At 43.0% G+C, this 22990-nt stretch overlaps 1 protein-coding gene across 1 annotated transcript in view; it reads right to left on the bottom strand.

Moving 5' to 3' along the window:
* Positions 1-22990, bottom strand: part of GATA5 (GATA binding protein 5) — a 104703-nt gene that overhangs the window by 17054 nt on the left and 64659 nt on the right. The gene's annotated exons all lie outside the window — the stretch shown is intronic.

Here is a 22990-nt window from a genome sequence, read left to right on the forward strand (position 1 = left end):
TTATTTATCTTATTTACTTAGTGTCTTATATAGGGCAGACGTCACTCAACTCAGTTTCAGAGGCACAACAACACTGCCTTCAACATCTGCCCATTGTTCTTACACATGTCAGCAAAGAGTGCATCAGAGCCCAGATAAGAGAGTAAAAAACACTTAAAGGGCAGATAGAGGAGAGAAGTGAAAGTAGAGCAGGCACGGGGGGGGGGGGGGCTGTTCTACTTTCACAGTTTTCTCTCACAGTTCAAGGTGAGAGAAACACATATAAGTCACTAGTGCTCGTGAGAAAGAAGTTACTATTATTGAGATATACATCCAACAATATTACGAAACTCACTGATAATGTCATTCTGTCCCATTTAAATTCAACAGCAGACAAGGTAAACTTAGTGAAACAGTGCAACTCAACTTAAATCCTATGATGTCACAGTAATCGTTAAAAAAAAGTTTATAAATACATATATATATATATACATATATATATATATATATATATATATATATATATATATTCACTGAAAAAACCATAGGTTATAGACCATATATAGTTAGGAATTAGCATTTACAAAACCTTGAAAATTCACTGAAAAAACCATAGGTTATAGACCATATATAGTTAGGAATTAGCATTTACAAAACCTTATTTTACTCACACAAAACCATTGAAATTCCATATATAGTTAGTTGCACTAACTATATATCGCGCACCCGCAATCCACTGCTGATGATGTCACATATTACATCATTCATGACATGGTCAGTGACATCACTGATGACATCACTGATGACATCTCAAATGACATCACTGATGACATCACTGATGACATCTCATTTGACATTACTGATCACATCACTGATGACATCATTCATGTGATGATACGATGAACCTCTTCAGACTCTAATATATATGGTCTATAACCTATGGTTTTTTCAGTGAATTTTCAAGGTTTTGTAAATGCTAATTCCTAACTATATATGGTCTATAACCGATGGTTTTTTCAGTGAATTTTCAAGGCTTTGTAAATGCTAATTCCTAACTATATATGGTCTATAACCTATGGTTTTTTCAGTGAATTTCATAGGTTTTTTAATAGCAAATCTTTATAAAAATAATACATTTTAAATCGAATTTTATATTTTATAATTCTGTCATTTTTCTTTTTTATTCTTTTTGGTGCGCTACCGGGGCGCGGACAGGTGAACGCACGGGTAAGCGCAATCTTGCGGCGCGCCCCGGGGCGCGTACTGATGAGCGTCCCGATAGCGCTATTGCCGCGAACGAAAACAACATCGTGACGTATCGCGTAGCCGCCACGCCTTGCGTCATAAGACACGTATCGCGTAGCCGCGAGATGCGTCTTATGACGCACCGCGTAAGCGCACCCGGAAGCGCATACGATCGCGCAACGTAAGCGCCCCGATGCGCTTACGATACACGCCCCGGGACGCGCCCCGGGGCGCGTAGCGTAAGCGCGTCAAACCATGTGACTTTAAAATAACACTTTTCATTGGTTCAGAACTTTTTTTTTTCCAAATTGTGTGAAACCCACCCATTTCTCTCACTATTGCTTTGTACTTGGAGAGAGCAAGAGCTGTTCTGTGAACTGTGTTTATCTCCTACTTTTCTGATCTACAGCAATGGCTGCAAGAGAGTCATCCAGCAGTGATTCAGAGGGATTTTTAGATGAGGACCCTCCTCAGCAGAAGAAAAAAAAACATTTCATCTGGAAATTTTATGACATCCCTGAAGGACAAAAAAAGTCAACGCTCCCAAAGTAACCTGCAAAATATGTGGGAGTATTTTATCCAGAGGCAATCCTCTGAAAAAATATAGTTTTGGAAATGCTAATTTAATCAGGCATGTGAAAAGAAGAGACCCTAACAACTTTGCCAGGGAGAGTGTCAGAGAGCTGGCACAGAATGTACCCACAGATGGCGGCAGCACCTCCACTGGTGAAGCAACACCTTCGGGACCACCCCGTGGAAGAATGGTCCCTAACATTCAGCCGGTGTTTGCAGGCATCAAATTTCTGTGCACGGAGTGTGACGAACTGCTCTGCTATGGGGAGCAGAGTGTTGAACTGATTGCCCTAAAGAAACAGCAACACCGCTGCTCTGCCAGTCCCTAAATTTTCAATATTTTTTGCTCCTGTTGAGCAGTTTTGGAATCCCTGTTTTTGTTTTTCCCTTGACAAAAATCCCAAAAAAATATAAAATTGTTTAAAAAAGTCTAAAAAAATATAAAACAACAAAAACAAAAAAAAAATATATAAAACAACAAAATCAAAAAAAAGTTATTTTCAGAACTACCTCCAATTTATAAAAAAATGTTTTTATTTTTTTTAAAAAAAGTCTGTCATTTTTTATCTCCTGGTACGCTCCCCCGTAAGCTCCCCGGTGCGCGTACCGGGCGCTCCCCCCCGCGAAAATCAATTTTTTTTAAAATTTTTTTTTTTACCCGCGGGAGCCTTTTATGGCCCCCACATCAAAACTAGGGGGTCAGGGGGGTGTACCCTGCCCCCTTTTGCTCATTTCCCCCCTTTGATTTTTGCCACCTCTTGTGTCTCAATCCTACCGAGACACAAGATGGCGGCCGCTGCGGACTGTTTCGAATGTTTACAGACACCCGAGAACCAATCAGCTTGCCGTGCGCAAGTCGCGTGGCACGCCCGAAGCGCTCCCCGGTACGCGTACCGGGCGCGGCTCTAGATATATATCTTTTTTTAAACCTAATTTACTCAAAATTCACAGGACCACATATCTTGAGACCTAGCAAAGGCACATCGGGCAAACAATATCTACAATTTTGCCAAGTTTCGTGGAAATCCATTCAGCCGTTCGAGCTAAAAGTGAGGCCAACCGCCCTATGGAAAATTGCATGGCAAAAACACGTTTTGGGACCCCCCTTTTTTCTCGGCCCCCCCTTGACCCCCCCCCACCAAATTTTCAGGGGCTGCTCAGAAACAAAATGTTCAATTTTCCTGAAAATTTCAGCCAATTCCGTCCACAAACGCCAAAGTTATTAGACATAGAATTTTCAAAAATCCCATAGAGAAAAAATCCTAACTATATATACCTACTGGCGACCGCCAGTAGGTAATATATATATATATATATATATATATATATATATATATATATATATATATATTTTTTTTTTATTAATTTTTTTTTAATCCCTTGGTTACAATATGTCAAAGGTGTTTTGCGTGACTTGGGTAAACCGGTACTGTTCACCAGCCCGGATTAATTTGTAAAGAGGATGTCAGATGGGCCAAAAAAGCATTTAGCGAATCTGTGCCAAAAAAAACAAAGAGGACCGTTACAGACTGGAAAGCCTTAGAAGGCATTATGTTATGGATAAAAAAAATGGTCAAATGGAATTGTATTTAACATTGGATATGCCTATCTTGCACAGACGTTTATTATCCTATTTCCATCTATACTTGTTTACAAAGCTTTCAGTGGGATGGCTTAAGTCATCAGAACCTGCTATTTGCATGTGATTTGGTTGCTGCACTTGACTCTTTACATGCTGCTTGTATCTGTCCTAAATGAGCTAATTCCTAATTAATAGTTAGGAGTACAATCAATAACTTTCACAGCAGTCATACAAACTGTTACTTGCACACCACATTCAATGCAAAAGACTAGGGGTATGAGAAATTTGAAAATAATTCCTTCATTTAGAGCTATATTTTAGCATGAAATTCGTTCTTGAGTCAATTTTTGACATGAGGATGCATTTCGTGGTATACAAAAAGAACGAAACGTGTAGTGCAAGGAACAGACCCTCACGTTCTGCCCATCTATGTTATTCCTGTTCACTTACTAGTAAGGTTTGCAGAAATCAATGTGTAATTACTTAATATTAACCCTGGGCGTAGTTCGCGTAGTAGCGCTATGCGAAGTGCACTTCGCACTACGCGAGCTACGCCTAGCTACGCGAACTGCGTAGTGCACTTGGCAAAATGCTGTTTGCACTGATTGCACAGGGCTGGATCCTTGTCCGCGCTGTGCAATCAGTGCAAACCGCATCTTGCACAGTGCAAGTGGTAGTTTTCTGCCGCTCGAGGTATTTTCTACTCGAGCGGCAGCTTTCTCAATGTGGACTGGTAGTTTCTCATCGCGAGCGGTCGCGAGCATACGCAACCACTCGCAATGAGAAACCTGACCTCCCCGCATTGAGAATCTCGCCGGGAGGTTATTTTCCACACTCACAATCGGCAACTTGATGTTGCTGATCGCGAACGAGGAAAAAGTCTCGCCGGGATGTCATTTTGCTCGCTCGCGGTCGCCAACTTGACGTTGAGGACTGCGAGCAAGCAAAAAATGACAACTACGCGTATTTGCACTCTGCTACGTGCAATTCGCATAGTGCAAAGAAGCGCAAACTTCGCAAACTACGCGAGCGTAGCATAGTACTTCGCCCAGGGTTACTTAATATGGTGTACTAGCGTAGTTCTAAGAATTTCATGTAACACAAAATTCCCAAAAATATGGCAATTGTGCTAGTGTATTTTAAATTTCACCTTAAATTTCACCTGGGCCTAATCAAGACCTCATCCATAATGAAAGAGATGCTTTTACAAATGTTACAAATCACCTTACAGATGACATTACATATCACATTACCCCTTACCACATTGAGAGAATGTATTGTCTTTAATTCATTTGATTATGTTTTGTTGTTTAATTACATTTAGTTGTTAGGTGTTGCTCTTCATTGGTATAAATATTGAAGGTTATAAGCATTGCAGTTGGTGTGCAATTTATGCTTTGCATGGCTGTTGTGCGAGTTATGGATTGTAGTTCTAACCATAACTTGTCAAAAAAAATTTCATTTCTCATTTGTAACTATTACTGCACTTTAAATGTGCTTTTTCTGAGAACTTCTTAAGTTTCCTTAAATCCATATATTGAGTTGTTATTACCAACCCTAAGCATACATTTACTTTTTTTTCCAGCCATTTATTTTTGACTATATATAAAATCCATACAACATCCAGAGTTGCCATAGGTTACAACCACAGTTAAGCACAGCTTTTGCCGGCCCCGTGCCTAACCCTCTGCGACAGCCAACACCCACAGTGCAAGGCTGAAGGTCATGTGCACCGGGTTCGCGCACAGAACCTTGCCTTCACAACCTGCGCCCCACAATCCACCATCCACTAGAAGCCAACTACTGGTGTGCATGGTGTTGTGCCGTTTACGGTGGGACTGCAGCTAAGCGCAAATCGAATCTCGCCTCTTACACCCAAACCCCGCATGTGGCACTTGACTATTGAGATGTAATATGTCAAGTCATCAATAATGTTATTTCATACATCAGGAGTGATGTAATATGTGAGGTCATAAGAATTCCATGGCAATGTGCATTTTAGTTAGTTCAGTTAACCCCTTCGACGCTCATGACGAGCTCAGCTCGTCATGAGTTACGCCTGTCGTACGCTCATGACGAGCTGACCTCGTCATGATACGCGGGTTTTCGCAAATGTCAGCGCACAGCGGGAAAACCGCAGCGCGCATGTAGTTAAAGCATTAGTTTTTAGGTCTCACCTAGGCAGCGCATGCACTGCTTCTAGAGACATGCTGTATCTACTGTATGGCCTTTCAGCGCACCCATCCATTTGGATTCGTTCCTTCAGATGCCTTTCGAATTTGATGTGAATAGAGTACATTTGTCCCTCCCTTTTGCTGTTTTGGTCATGGAGACTAGCCCTGTTACATGGACCACTTCACTAACAGTCATAAAAGTTAGTTTCGGCACACTACTTTTTCTTTTGCCTGGGCTTGGGCTTGTTTTGTTATTCCAAATGCGCTCAGCCAAGGGCTGCAAATCATGTACTTATCTTGTTTTCCATTGTCTTTCGTTTCACAAGCGCTTTTTTCAGCAGGTGCCAATGTTATTTTTCATCCTTTTTTTATTTCATTAGCTCAAATGTCCTAATCTAAAATAATATACTTACTTAATGGAAGTGTAGTTTAAGAAGATGGCCGACAGTAGGATCAACCTATTTGCTTTAACGCTTTTGACAGCATGATTATTTGGATGTGATAAAAGAGGTAAACATGCTGTTATTGCTCCAATTTATGAAAATGGAAGCAGCTTTAAGTTGTGCACTTTAAACTTTTGATGCTTTCTTTTGGGTTTCAATTGTTGGTGAAATACAACCAATATCAAGAGATGCCTTCTTGTGCTCTCCAAACGCGGCATGTAATGTGAGGCTACTTAACAATATATCCTGCAAGTAGACAGTGCAACACCACCTCACCTTAACAGCACCACTGCAGCACAACCTCAGCATCAGCGCAGCACCACTTCAGCACCAGTCAGTGTCACTCAGCAACACTTAGCAGCACCTGAGCACCACCACATCAGCACAGCACCACCTGAGCACCACCACAGCATCACTCAACACCACCGCAGCACCGCCTCATCATCAGCACATCACTGCCTCAGCACCACCTCAGCTGCAACTCCTCGGCAGCAACTCGGCACCAATGCAGCATCACTTCAGCATTAGTGCAGCACCACCTCCATACCAGTGCAGCATCACCTTAGCACCAACTTGGCACCAGTGCAGCCCACCACAGCATCAGTGTAGCACCACGTGCACCAGCTCAGCAGCAACTCAGCACCAGTGCAGCATCACTTCAGCATTAGTGCAGCACCACCTCCGTACCAGTGCAGCATCACCTTAGCACCAGCACAGCACCAACTCAGCATCACTCCGCACCACCTGAGTAACACCAAAGCATGACTCAGCACCATTACAGCATCACTCAGCACCACCTCCACACAAGCACACCACCACTTCAGCATCACTCACCACCAGCTCAGCACCACCTCAGCTCGAGCACAGCCTCACCTCAACATCTGCACAGCGCCATCTCAGCATCAACACAGCACCATCTCAGCATCAGCAGTGCAGCACCACCTCAGCACCAGTGCACCACCTCAGCACCAGCACAGCACCACCTCAGCACCAGCACAGCATCACCTCAACATCAGCACAGCTCCATCTCAGCATCAGCACTACAAGCGCAGCTCCACCTTGGCACCAACGCACCACCACTTCAGCAGCAATTCTGCACCAACGCAGCACCACTTCAGCATCAGCACAGCACCACCTCAACATCAACGCAGCAGCATCTCAGCATCACCAACACCACCTTAGCACCAGCGCAGCATCACCACTTCAGCATGACTCAGCACCACCTCAGCATCACTCACTACCACATCAGCATCCATCAGCACCACCTCAGAATCACTTAGTATCACCTCAGCAGGAACTCAGCACCAACGCAGCATCACTTCAACATTAACACAGCACCATCTATATACCAGCGCAGAATCACCTCAGCAGCACACCACAGCATCAGTGCAGCAGCACCTCAGCAGCAACTCCTCAGCACCAACACAGCATCACTTCAGCATTAGTGCAGCACCACCTCTGTACCAGTTCAGCATCACCTTAGCACCAGCAACGCAACAGCTCATCATCACTCAGCACCACCTGAGTAACACCAAAGCATCACTCAGCACCACCTCAGCATCACTCAGCACCACCTGAGCACCACCTCAGCACAAGATCACCACAACTTCAGCATCACTCAGCACCAGCTCAGCAAAGCATGACATCACCTCAGCATGAGCACAGGACCACCTCAGGACCATCACCTCAGCATCACTCAGCACTACCACAGCATCACTCAGCACCACCAGTGCATCACTCTGCACTACCTCAGCACCAGTGCAGCCCCACCACAGCATCAGTGCAGCACCACCTCAGCACCAGCGAGCACCACCTTGGCATCAGCACAGCCCCACCTGAGCACCACTACAGCACCACCTTAGCATCAGCGCAGCCCCATCTCAGCATCAGCACAGCACCACCTCCTCATCAGTGCACCACCACCTCAGCATGACTCAGCACCACAGAATCACTCAGCATCACTCAGCACTACCTCAGTATCCCTCACTCAGAATCACCTGAGGATTGCCTCTGCACCAGCACAACACCACCTCAGTCTGCCCTCGGAATCTGACATCTGTTGATTCTCCCCTAGTGTCCGTCCACTGCTTGTGTTGTAATTTAGGTACTCTTTCCCAGCCTCCACTCTCTCGTTGTTTATGTCCCCCATAACAAAAAAAAACTATAACAAACAAGCTTTAGAACAGGCAGGAAAAAGTTGTCAGTATTTCAAGGACCAAAAACTAGAAGACATTTTTTATATTCATTCTTTTTTTAATCGGGTCCTTCAGTTGAACATGTTTTCTTGTTATGTATAATATGGCAAGAAAAATGCTTATAACACTTTTTTCTTATGATTTTTCAACATGCTGCACAGCAGCCACACTGCTCTACAACATAGCTCAAAGACATTGACAAAGCCAATAGCTCTGGCTAAACACGTATAAGGTCGAAAGGTGAGACCTATTAACTATGGCAATGCTTGTTATCTTAGTCCAACACCTAACTATAGCTTCACTTTAACGTTTGTTTTACAGAGGGGAAAAATGTGTATGTGTGCGTGCTTGTGTGTGAGAAAGAATTAAAATATAGCTTTACTGTGCTGTAACTCTGTTTATTTGAGACCATAGCTGCACTTTAACTCTGTTTTCAATGGAATTTTAGATTCTTTTTTAAAACATACATACAAAATTGTCTTTTTAGCAGAATAAATCATAACTTTCCTTTGACACAGAATTTCTGGAGTGGTTTGATGATATACTTCTTACAGCTTCGATGACAGCAACCAGTGCTACTCAAGGACTTTGGCAGCAGACAGGAGTGATTGGCTGCAGGAGTTGGACTTTGGTCACGCGCTGCACGCATCACCCTGCTGGCGACCAACCCTAGCTGGGCACACCCCCTGGCAAGTGCAGCTGAGGTTGGCCTCAGGATCCTGCCTATGACCAGGCTCCATATCCAAGCCAGCATGGACGGCTAGTCCCTTCTGAGCACAGCTTTAATGCATAGAAGGGGCGGGCTTTTTTGCTAAAAAAAGAAGTGATATAAAAAGCCCATAGTTCACTGGGACGCGTGAAATATGAAAAATATGTCATGGATCCCTTTGAAATATAGGTTTCAACATCATAAAGGCAGTGGACAAACCACTCAGCAAACCATTACCATAGGAAGGGTCAGAAGCATTAGGTAGCAGTGGAGGCCAATTTATTAGGCAGGTTAGATTACTTATGCAAAAGAAAAGGCAAATTGTGCAGCGTTATGTTGCACCTTCTCTGTTAGTATTATTCTGATCCACTTGAAAAGAAGCAGCATTATAAACAGTGGCGTAGCTAGACCTAGGGCCGCCCGTGGCAGCCCCTGAGTTTGCCGCCCCGCTGCTGCCGTCTGAAGGGAAGGGCTGGCGATTCCTGCAGCAGCCACTCAGCAACGGCTGCTGGTAAGAATGGGGAGGAGGCCGCCGCCCCTAAAACTCATGCCGCGCGGGGTGGACCACCTCCCCTTGCTACGCGACTGATTATAAAGTAAGTACGCAGCAAGTGCAGTAAATCCATATTTGAAGTAAATGGCGCAGTCACAGAATCACACAATTGCATTTGCTCTAGCAATTAAAATTGTTTAATCAACATTATGTTCAATAAAGATAAAACCTGAACATTCTGATTCAAATTAGTGCCAGTTGTTAGCTGAACCTTGTAGAAATCAGCTTCACTCACCTCTCCCTTCCACAGAAAAGAATGTGATTTTTAAAAAAATGCGTTGTGTTCTAACATTCTACATTCGTCACTACATAATGAAATATTGTTCTATTATTTTTTTGCAGACAACTAAAGTTAGGCCTGGTCCTTTACTTACTTTTTTGTGTAAATATTTCCTTTTTGGAAGAAAAAAAACATTTGCAAGCTAACATACCAAACCAAAACGTTAAAAAAAAACATAATAGCTAACATGTAATATACCCCCAGATTCATCAAAGTCCTGTTTTGCGAGTCCTTAATAGCGATTTTTAAGGAATCGCTATTAAAGACTCGCAAAACGGGATGCATGTAGAAATCGCAATATTTTTTGCGATTTCTACTGCTTCCTTATTTGCGATTCACTAATTGCTAATCGCTAATCGCAAATAAGGAATGGCTTTCCCATTCATTCCTATGGGCCTGAAGGCCCATAGAAATGAAAGGGGAGGCCCATAGTAATGAATGGGGAGTCATTCCTTATTTGCGATTCGCAATTAGCGAATCGCAAATAAGGAAGCGATTTCAAGGGTGCCAGGGTGTTCAAAGGACCCCCTGTAGCACCCCTGAAATGGTAATGTACACTGGTGTTGTGCACACACATGTCCAAAGGACATGTGTGTGTGTTACATACAACTTAGAAAAATGCACTAAAGTGCATTTTTCTAAGTTTTTGCTATTTACCACGTCGTTAGACTTCGCGGTAAATAGCGGCCCCAGATTGCGAATTCGCAATTTTAAAATGGTTCATGAATTGCATTTAAGGAATCTCAAATTGAGATTCCTTAAATGCAATTATTCGCAATTTAGCGATTTCTAGAATTGCGATTTTTGCATTTGGGATGATGAATCCCAAATGCAAAAATAGCGCTCGCAAGATTCTCAGAATCTGGCCCTTTGCGAGCCGATTTTGGCTTGATGAATCTGGCTGTTAGTCCTGTAGATGTTAAAGTGATATTTACAAACCATTCAGCCTTGGGCCTTGTACTTGATATTGTCTTCAGAACCCCTCAATGGCAATATTAGGCTTAGTACACGGTTACCAGTTATGTATCCTCTCTCTCTTTTTAATCCACAATGAGGACATTCATTATTTAATTCTTTAACAACATGGACAATAAGCATAATAGTTTGGGGCTAAAATGGCGACTATTACGGGTGCAAATATTACATTTTAAAGTAAATATTTACATTATCATTTCGAAAATCATTGCTGTTGCCAATAATAAGAAAGACACTTTTCTTTTGCAAATGAGGGTTTCTTCAGAGGACTCCTGGATCAGACAACTTGGCAACCGTTAACTCGGTTTTGGCTGAAAGAGAACTTGTAACAGGCACCAGATTATGCAATAAAGTTTTTTCATCAAAATCTAGCAGCATGTTTGGGAAGAAAGACGAAAAGCTGGGCTATTTCTAGTGTATACAAATGTGGAGATGAAAGGCATGTGTGCTTTGAATACCCTTCTCTGGAGAGCTGGGTTTTGACAGTGAGCATTTTTATTTCTTATTAATATTTTTCTCAGATGACGCGTGACAGCCGCACTGTAACAGGCTGACACTCGGTTTACGCTCCAGAAGTGGTATTTTCCAGTGGTCCATTCTAAACTCTTCTGCACCATTTCATTCTCTGATGCTCTATATTCCTAATAATTGAATATGCTAATCTACATTTAGCTCATTATCCTATAAACTTTACGCTCTTTTTGTCAAGTAAATTTTCTGACTTAAGACTCAACTCATCATCTTTATATGTTACTGCGGCAATTGTATTGTTTTTCCTTATACTGTCTTACTTTCTTTTATTGTGTTATTAATGCCTATATTTCATATCGTATCTTTGCCTTTTTATATTTTTGTGAAGATAAGTGATTATTGATCATTGTTTGCGAACTATTTTTAAAAATATAATAAAGAATTGAAATATAAAAAAAGACTCTTTGCACGTGTAAATAGGAGTAATTTACGTTTGCACATGTTAAAACCTTACTTACAAAAACGTAAAAAACGCTGCGTAAGCCAAGTGAATGAGAGAAGCTAACTTGACTATTCCTGCAGGATTGACACGCTTTTGAATTTTAGATCAAGTGCCACTTGTCTGAGTCCTCAGGGGTGTAACAGAGGAGTTGTCATAGATATGTCAAAGATAAGGATTGACTCCTGAGGCGGAAAGCCGGGAGTAAGGAGACTGAATTTTAAAACATTTGTGTCACTGAATAACCTGCTTTTGTAAACTTTTAAACTTGTAAAACCTTGAAGTCACAGAATACTTGTGTAAACTGAAGTCACAGAATACTTGGTAAAACTATTGCCACAGAATACTTGGGCAGCGCTTCACTTACCGGACAAAACGGTCGTGCAGTCAGCGGAGCCAGCGCTGACGTCACACGCCTTCTCCCCCTCGCGCCCTCCCGCCACGAGCGGAGGCCACGCCCACTTTAGGCCACGCCCCCAAACAAACACTCGCGCTTAAAAGCGCAGCGTTAAGGCACTCTAGCAAAGATAAGGATTGACTCCTGAGGCGGAAAGCCGGGAGTAAGGAGACTGAATTTTAAAACATTTGTGTCACTGAATAACCTGCTTTTGTAAACTTTTAAACTTGTAAAACCTTGAAGTCACAGAATACTTGTGTAAACTGAAGTCACAGAATACTTGGTAAAACTATTGCAACAGAATACTTGGGCAGCGCTTCACTTACCGGACAAAACGGTCGTGCAGTCAGCGGAGCCAGCGCTGACGTCACACGCCTTCTCCCCCTCGCGCCCTCCCGCCACGAGCGGAGGCCACGCCCACTTTAGGCCACGCCCCCAAACAAACACTCGCGCTTAAAAGCGCAGCGTTAAGGCACTCTAGCAAAGATAAGGATTGACTCCTGAGGCGGAAAGCCGGGAGTAAGGAGACTGAATTTTAAAACATTTGTGTCACTGAATAACCTGCTTTTGTAAACTTTTAAACTTGTAAAACCTTGAAGTCACAGAATACTTGTGTAAACTGAAGTCACAGAATACTTGGTAAAACTATTGCCACAGAATACTTGGGCAGCGCTTCACTTACCGGACAAAACGGTCGTGCAGTCAGCGGAGCCAGCGCTGACGTCACACGCCTTCTCCCCCTCGCGCCCTCCCGCCACGAGCGGAGGCCACGCCCACTTTAGGCCACGCCCCCCTGTTCCACAACCCCAGAACAGTATAAAATATGTGTCAATCTCGGTCGCGCAGCGGGCGCGACGTTTGCGCGCCGAAGGCGCGCCTAAGGCAAGCCCGTCTGCGCCCGTCCGCGACCGACCGGGACCAGGGGCCATACCTCCTACAGGACCCAGCTCACCCAGGGCCAAACTTACCCGCTACACACGTACCGACCTATTAGCTCTTCACAAAACTACCATGGGTGTTAGATCTCTCCCATGTATCCAAACGGGCCCTGGCCTGGCCTATGGACCTATCTCTTGTCGCTCATGTCGATGGTCATGCATGGAACAACTCGCAATTGAACATCACTCACCCTCCACTAATAATCTGCTGGAATTAAAATGTTTATACTTTAATGCCAGGTCTTTACCTAAACATGCACTGGACATCTGGGACATGCTGATATCCATGACCCCCGACCTAGTTTTTATTACGGAAACCTGGCTATCCGATTCCAGTGCCCCAGATCTAGCTAACGCCCTCCCCCCCGAATACAAAATAATCACACAAAACAGGCCAGGCAAAAAAAAAGGAGGTGGAGTTGCCGTGATTTTCAGAGATCACCTAACTTGTCTCACGGAAACGATAACCATATACCCCGAACTTGAAACATTACCATTCAAAATCTCTCTGGAAGGCCTTATTATACTAGCCGGCGCTGTTGTCTATAACCCCCCAGGACAACAAACCAGTGTTAGTGCCAAATTATTAAACCAACTACTACCATCCTGCCTAAAACGTAACAACTACATGGTCATAGGAGATTTCAACGTCCACTACGAAAGTACGATTGCCCCCGGATCCGCTCAGCTGAAATACGACATGGAACTCCTACAGCTTAAACAGTGGGTCGAAGGTCCTACGCACTCAGCAGGGCACACCCTGGATCTCCTCTTTACGAATATTAAGTCTACCATTATGAATGAAATCCTCCCCCTGTCCTGGTCTGACCACTCCATGATATCCTTCTCATTCAAACTCCCCGGTAAACCCATGAATCCCAAATTCACCCCACCCATTACCAACAGAGCTTGGAGACTCATTAATGACTCCAACTTTCATAACCATTTCCTTGACACAAACATCATCCCTAGTGACGACGCCTCCATCTGTACCAACGCCACTCTCCTAGAAACTGGAATTCGCCAAACACTAGACAAACTAGCGCCCCTGCGGGTGTTAAGGAAAAAAACAACCACCCGGGAAAAATGGTACACCCCTCTCCTTAAAAGCCTCAAAAGGGAATGTCAAAAAACCGAACATCGATGGAGACAAATAAAAGATCCGGAAACCAGAGTAAACTATGTCACCAAACGGAAACAATACATCTCAGCCATCCGAGACGCAAAAAAAGTATACTTTAGTCAACGAATCCTTGATAACCAAAACTCCACAAAAGAACTGTTCAAAATTGTAAAGGAACTCAGTAATCCCTCTGGTACCTCACAAACCCTTTCCCCGTCAACTGAGGCTTGCGACCGCATTAGCACCTTTTTCATGGACAAAATTAATAAAATTTACTCCACCTTCACCCCCCCACACTCCCCAAATTCGCACGATAACCCTGACAAGAACTCACCAGCATCAGACAATAGCAACTCCCAACAAGACACAGGCAATTTTCCATGTCTAACAAGTTTTCAACCAGTCTCTGAAACCGAGGTACTATCTGTACTACAAACAATTAAATCAGGCTCTCCTGCGGACCCATGCCCCCACTTTGTGTTCTCCGCAATCGCACCAACGCTCTGCCCCTTTATTACCAAACTTTTTAACCAATCGCTCACCACTGCATCTTTTCCCGAAACTTGGAAGCACGCATCCGTGACTCCCCTTCTGAAAAAAGCCAGATCCGACATCACCAATCCTGAGAATTACAGGCCCATCTCCCAGCTCCCCTACCTCTCCAAGGCTTTGGAAAAACTGGTTAACACACAATTGTCCCGATATCTGGAGGACAACTCACTCCTGGATCCCACCCAGAGCGGCTTTAGAGCCAACAATAGCACCGAGGCAACGCTGCTGGCAGTGTCGGACGGTGTGAGATGCATCACAGATCAAGGAGGATCTGTGGCTCTGATACTGCTCGACCTGTCAGCAGCGTTTGACACGGTGTCACACGACCGCCTTTTAAACATCCTCCTAAGCAAAGAAGTGCAAGCTACAGCTTTAGGCTGGATTAAATCATTTCTCAGCAATCGCAGCCAAGCAGTTCACATGGGCCAATTCCACTCAAAACCCTATCCCATCAGCTGTGGAGTCCCACAAGGGGCCTCGCTGAGCCCCACTCTCTTTAATGTCTACGTATCATCTCTGGCAGACATTGGAAGAAAGTGAGGCATCGGCATATGTTCCTATGCCGACGACACACAGCTGATGGTGAAAATGGATGAGGGATCAGAGACAGCAAAAGAAAAGCTACACGGCTGTCTCTCCGAAATGGCAGACTGGATGCGCAACCATTGCTTAAAGCTAAATGCCGGCAAATCAGAGATACTTCTGTTTGGAGGAGCTAAACTCACATGGAACGCCACATGGTGGCCACCCTCACTGGGATCAGCTCCCACCCCAAAACAGCATGCCAGGAATCTCGGCATCATTATGTACGATGTCGTGTCCATGAAGGACCACATCCGTTCACTTTGGGGCAAGGGATTCGCAATACTTAAACTCCTGGCAAAAATTTTTTCCTGGATACCCCTGGACTGCCGACGCACTGTCACTCAAGCCCTTTTAGTTAGCCGCCTGGATTATGGCAATGCCCTGTTCGAAGGGATGAACGAACAACTGTTCTCCCGCCTACAGGTCCTCCAGAACCAGGCAGCCAAATTGGTATGTAACAAAGGTAGGCGAGACTCGGCATCCGCATGTCTCAAAAGACTCCATTGGCTACCAATGCGTCAGAGGGCCACCTTCAAACTACTCTGTCATGCACACAGAGCCCTTCATAAAACGGGCCCCCTCATTCTCCAAGAGAAAATTGAGTTCTACATCCCCAACAGGAACCTAAGATCAAACCACTTGGCGCTGGCTAAATCTAAGCGTATCTACAAAGCACGAACTGGCGGTCGCGCCTTCTCATACTTGGCTGCCAAAAGATGGAATGAGTTACCCGTATACCTCAGACACACCACAAATTACCTTCAATTCCGCCAAAAACTTAAAACTCACCTTTTTCCTAAAAACTAACTCCCCAATTCAGTCCTCAGCAGTTTCCTTTTGATTTACAGCGCCGTGATGTCCCATGGGACGAGTGTCGCGCTTTACAAAAACCATAAATAAATAAATGTGGAATTCAGTATTTATTACAATTTTGTGGCCACATTTGTGGCAGTTTGCAGGCCTGCCTAATGGTCTAGTGAGTCACCTTTTTCTGTTGATTTCCCTGATATTGTCACAAGCATTGCCTGCAGTAAGCACAAATGCATGGAATTCCCCATCCCTTCCAAATCCCCTATACAGTAAGTCTTTATAAATTCAAAACTGCCCAGATTTGCAAATATAAGAGACTTTTAGCTTTTTGATGCGCTAATGGGGGCCACTTTTATTTTGGTGCCCGGGCCTATTTACTGGTTGTTATCCCTCGATGTGGTGCATCTGCAAGATTTGTTTCTGGATCTGTAAGGTCTGAGTACATCACACAGGTTCTCATCACCCTCAATTGACTCGCCAGCTGGTCTGCATATTAATTAAATGAAACCTTTGTATACCAGACCTCTGTATTATCAGAACCACAACTTGTCCAAACAGGAGGATCCTAATCCCTGTCATGCTTCGATAATTTGCAATTTGTCCTTCCAGGATAAAGAACACTCAAGCAAGCCTTTCCAGGAAGCACCACCATGTTATGTAGCTCCATCTTCTCAACTATTAGAACCAATACTACTTGTGATGTATTTAAAAAGCTGTTGGTACTATTTATATTGATGTTTAACCCCTTAAATGCTGCTGACGGCCGTTGGACGTCGCCAGCACTACCTTCGTAGTGCTGCGCATGTCCAACGGCTGATGCGGCTCTGCCCGTTTTTGAGGAAGTGTTGCACTGCCGCGAAATCGCGGCCGCGGCCAACGGGTTAAGATCCCTCACTGCCCCCAGATGTCAGTACCTTGTTGACTCATTTACACTTCCACTAATAATACGCTTGTATTCTATTTTCATATATAGTGGTGGCTGGAACGGATATGGGGTAGTGGGGTGGCGGGGAGAAAAAAATACACTTACCTAACTGTATCTCTCCCCCATCGTCTATCCAGGCCAGAACGGAAGTAGGAAGCGCACAGGTTCCCCTAAGCCAATCACAATGCTGAAATGCAGCGTTATGATTGGACTGAGCACCGTGGTCTGGCGCTCGGTCAGGCAGTGGGAGCCTGTGCATGTTCTCCACCCAGGTTATAATGCAGCCTGGGTGGGGAATATGCAAAGTGCGCATGAATGTTTGGCTGACTCAAGACGGCCGGCCAAACTGTCATGTGCACTTACAGCGTGTCCACCACTCCTACCCCTGCGCCTCTGTGAGCAGTGCAGCCCGCCCTGCAAACCTGCTTCAGCAGAGAAACATAACATGATAATAACATCATGTTATTATCATTTTATTTTTCCTTTCTTACACTGCTGAAAAGCAGTGGGGCAATGCTCCTCCGCCTTAGTGGAGGAGCCGCCACTGTTCATATAATTGCACTCTTTGTCGATCTGGCAATGTATTTGTATTGAATATCCCTTGTGTTGCTATGGAACATTTTTTTACTGTTTTTCACCTCCACATCAGATGCAAAATGCTCAGCTAGCCACTCCTAGTCTGGTTGGTGGTATAGAAAAATAGCGGAATACATTATCAACATATTTATTGACAACCAATAAGGACCAGGTGTGACTGCTACAGAAAATAGGGAAAGTGAGTAAATACCCTCAAAAGGTGCACCTTATGTACAGAAACAGACATAACGTTCAGGAGTGATAAATTAAACCTATTTTAGTAAATTTAGCCAGCTCCCTTTTTTGTTGGTGGAAAGGGCATTTGACAATTTACAATGAACAAGTATGGTCACAGACAAGAAAAACTGAACATTTAATTAGAAAAGTCTCCCATTTAAAGACCTAACCGTCATCTCCCTCCAGCAACTACACGATTTGCAAGTGTTGGGTAGAAAAATGTTAACAAAAAATTATAAAAGCAAACCCCACTTCTAATGGAAGTTTAGAGAAATTGTTTTAATCTTACTAGGACAAGTCTGCAACTTAACCATAAATATAATGCAAAAAACATTGGTAACGATGAATATATATTAAGATATATTTTAATATAGTCCAAAATTAGATTCTTAATTATCCCTCACTATGCAATTCACAAAACTGGGCAAGGCTTAATTTAAAAATGTGTTAAGTTTGAAATATAGATAGATCACATTGACAAAAAAGAGGTACTTTTTACAGTGGATGAAAATATGGTTTCATTTATGTCATGGCTAATTTATGGCAGTGGCATACACAACAGTTATGAAATTGAAAAAGGTGAAGATAAGCAAACATTTTTGTCTGATCACAAATATTGTTCCACAAAACACCTTATTATTCTATCACCTATCCTCTGAAAATGGGATGATTCCAGATCATTCACACACACACAGTCCCTCTCTTACTCCACTAATTTGGACGTTTAGCTAAGTACTGGCTAAAGTGAACATGCATGTTATAAAACTTTTGGGAATTTCCATGAAGAAGTTGGAGTATGTCCCAATACTCAAACAACAACACCTGTCCCCTTCCATCATCCAACAATAACCCGTCCCAGCACCGCTCATGAATTGGGGGTGTGCATATTTTACAATCTTCCGCACAACAGACCACTCCCATTGTTATGCATCATTTGTCCCTAACAAAGCAGTTTCAAAGAAATTTAGCTGTGTATGTTACACCCCCCCGCTGCTTCCCGCCACTGCTTCCGAAGAAACATTGAGTGGAACTGACTAGAGGACTTGTTGTGATAAGACTGGAATTTTTTAATACAACCATAGCAACTCCTCAACATATTTCATATATTAACCCCTCCCGCGCTTGTGACGGAACCGTTCCGTCACGGCCCTTAGGTGGGCTGTGCTGGTGACGGAACGGTTCCGTCACAGCCCGCTCGTCTGCCTGCGCGGCGCGAATTCCGCGCCTGCGCTGGACGTTCCATTAAGCGGGTGAGGCCGTGACGGAACCGTTCCGTCACAAGCACAGTTCACCCGTGGGCCGTGACGGAGCGGTTCCGTCACAAGCGCGGGAGCGCCACGCGCCCCCCCCGCCCTTTAGCACTGCAGCGGAATAGCTGCCGCAGTGAAAGGGTTAAAGAACTAAACCACCCTACTGGCTCTCAGGTGGAACAAAAGGGGCATATCAGCGCACTTCTCTTTGTGGCAGTTGAACCCAGGATTAATTTCAAAGTATTTTGATCATGTTTAAAGGATTGACGCAGTAGAGTCAAGAGTAGGTACAAAGCTTGCCCTTTCTATATTCTAATGTGGAATCACCGCTCACCAACAAATAGAGCATCTATCAGAAACAGCGAAAAGTTCAAGGAGGAACCTGGCTCTGAGAGAAGCTCAGCCAGTCATTGGAGCAGAGTCAAACTATCTGTACAAGAAAACTGGTGAATAAATATAGGGACAACTAATGCTGGACGGCAGAACTCCGCCTGCCTATGGTCTACAACACAGTGGCACCAAGGAACAATGTGAGGTGTAATAATAATTCTCCATTAAAAAATAACTATAGCTTCATCTTCATTTAATTAAATAGTTGAATAGACTATGGGCCTGATTATAACTACAGCGGTCTGGTGGACCGCCATAGCCACAGTGGCAGTGCTAGCATCGCCACACCGGCAATCCGACCGCTCTATTACAAGTTGGGAAGATGGACCGCCACGGGACTTACGCTACCCCCAGGGATTAGAGATCCCTGGCGGCTTTGCGGCAGTCTTAAGGCTGCAATATGCTTGGCGGTGCAGCTGCGGCACTGTCAAGCATATTACGAGTTTCCTCTCAGCCACAGTTTTCATGGTGGTGAGCCCGCCATGAAAACTGTGGCAGAGAGGAAACAAAGGGAGCCCTACAGGCCCCCCTGTTGCCTCAGGGTCATGGTGTGCATGCAGGGGGGCACATGTTGTGCTCCCCTGTGTGAAGACTCTCCCTTTCCGTAGGAGTTTTTCAGAGGCACCGCCAAAGAAACGCCCGCTAGACATGAGAAAACTCGTAATCTGGCGGGCGGTGCTCATACTGCTTTGGCAGTGTGGAAGCGGGGCAGTAGCATGAAAGCCCCGCTCCCACACCGCCAAAGTTGTAATCGGTCCCAATATTCTTTACGGCAAGCCGTAGATGCTTACCATGACCTTCCCTAAAGGTCCAAGTGTTCACTCTTCCTGATTATTGTACATACAGCCCACAGAGGTATCCGCAGTATGACATCAATGGTGTTAAAAAAAAAACTCAAATAAAAAAACAGAGCCAGAAAAAAACAAATGACTTGCAGAGTCTGAATTCATTTTAGAAACTGAACTTTTTACATCAAAGTAATTTTTATCTGTATACAATTTTTTAACTGAAAATGGCAGTAGATTTAAATATTCAGCTAGTAATTTTCCATATCTTTCATTTTTGGTACGACTTGTACAGAAACAATGACAGAATGCTAGCGTTGTTTACTGTGCTTGTGTTTTCCCGCGCTGTTTTCTAAGGACAGGATGTGTCCTTGTTTGTCAAAAATAGATATGAGGATGTATTTCATACTAAAAAGTAGTGCCAAAAGCTGTCTTACATGTTTGCTTAATTACACCAACTTTCACATTAGATCTCCAAACTTTCACTTACAATGGAATCAGTAGCAGGTTGGGCACACCATTACCTCATCCACATTACATTTAGCAAACATTTACCTGCCATATTTTCCTCATGATTACAATTATCTTGTTTGCCCCATTACAACACCTTTATTGGTACTACTACCTCGTCTAATGGTTCATTTAATTTAATTTTGTTCAATTAATATCATTAAATATTTATATATTTATATTTGGTTAGGGTTACCAAAAAGGTTAGGATAAAAGTTCCTTATTTTTTAAATTAATTTATTTTACTTGCATTTATAATATATACAAAATATTTAATATTAGGGTTAGCATTAGAGTTAGTTTAAATGTTCTATATTTCTTTTTTTTTTTTTTTTTTTTTTTTTTTTTTTTAAATTTTTATTTTTAGCAGAGGTAAAACATACAAGGACATAACCAAAAATAGAAAATATAGAAAGAAGAAAATACAAAATCAAACAAAATTCTTTACATGGAGAGACAATGAAACAATTCAAATCCAATTGTCAATTGGTGACCATAGCTTCCGGCCAAAAGTCTGCTTTCTGAGTCCTTTCAATTTATAAACTGCATTATCCATTCTGTAAACATTTAATAATTTTCCCAACCATAACTCAAACGTTGGAGAATCTACATCCAACCATCTGGATGTAATACAGGCTCGAAAAATAGACATTCCAATAAACAGAAAGTATTCTTGATCTATTGTGAAATCCTGAGGAGGGAAATATACACCGAGAATAATGACAGTAGGGTGCAGTGTAATCCGGACCTGTAACAGATTGGATAGAAACTTTTCAATCTTCATAATATAGTCAGCAAGTTTAGAGCAACTATAAAACATGTGAATTGAGTCGGCTGCTAGAGTGCCGCAGCGACTACAATTAATACCCTTTACCGCATTCCACTTTGCCAATTTTGCAGGTGTATAATAAAGATCAAGGGTAGACATAAAATGTTGACTCTTGAGGGAGCTATTAATTAACGTTTTTTTACTCAACTCGAATGTTTTTACCAAATCAATCCCTACGACACCAAGCTTCCTCTCCCATTTCTGAATATGATGATCCAGATCGTTCTGCATCCTACCAATCATTAGTTGATAGATAATACCAATGCGACTGTTTTTCCTGGAGCTTTCTAAAATATCAACAGTTTCCATAGTACCCGTACTCAACACATTTTTCCCCCCCAAAAAGCTACGAATCTGTAGATATTTAAAAAAATCATTCCTAGATAAATCAAAAGACTCTTGTAATTTATCAAAAGGCAGGAGACACCCATTTTGATACAATTGACCGAATGAATAGATCTGTCTCGAGTACCATCGTTGAATCACCATATCTTGAAAAATAACAGGTAATGACTTATTGTCAGACAGAGGTGTATAGTAATTCAATTTAGAAACTAAACATAGAGTTTTATTCATTTGCTTCCATATTAAGCCTGCCGAGAAGACTATCTTAAATTTGGTTTTTTTGTAGTAGCTAGGTTCAATAATTTTCACCAAACATTGCCTTGCATCAGCGCCTAGAAGCATTTCGAAAATAGAAGGTCTCATCGCTGGATCTAGAGCATAATCATGAAAAAGCAGCACCCGAAAAGTTTTCAAAGCAATAGCCCAATAGTATAATCTAAAATTCGGGAGCCCCAGACCAGCAGACTCTAATGGTAAAGTACACCATTTTAACGATCTTCTAGCACGATGATATCCCCACAGGAACCTAGACACCATTCTGTCTATTCTATTAAAGAGAGACATTGGAAAAAATAGAGGAATGGTTCGAAAGAAATACAAAAATTTAGGAAAAATCGTCATCTTGATAACATTAGTGCGGCCATATAATGACAAATGTAAGTTATTAAATCTTTCTAGCAATCTATTAGAGGATATGAGCAAAGGATCTACATTTAGTGCCACAATATCCTCAACCTTGGAGGATAGCGTGACACCAAGATAAGAGCCAGTAGTATTTAATGAAATATCCATAGGCTTATCCTTCTCTGAATGAATAATCTGGGTTTTAGTAATATTCAACTTATAGCCAGAGACCTTTCCAAATTCATTGGCTAAATTAATTATTGAGGGTAGCGCAGAGGAGACGTCAGACGTAACAATTGCGACGTCATCCGCATATGCTAAAACTTTATGGTCTACTCCAAAAAGATGAACTGGTGGAATATTCGGTTCGAGAATAAGCCTACTTAAATAAGGTTCCAAATATAGTGCAAATAAAAGCGGGGAGCAGGGACATCCC

The sequence above is a fragment of the Lissotriton helveticus genome, chromosome 7 (assembly GCF_964261635.1).
Source record: "Lissotriton helveticus chromosome 7, aLisHel1.1, whole genome shotgun sequence".
In the NCBI taxonomy this organism is placed as follows: domain Eukaryota; kingdom Metazoa; phylum Chordata; class Amphibia; order Caudata; family Salamandridae; genus Lissotriton; species Lissotriton helveticus.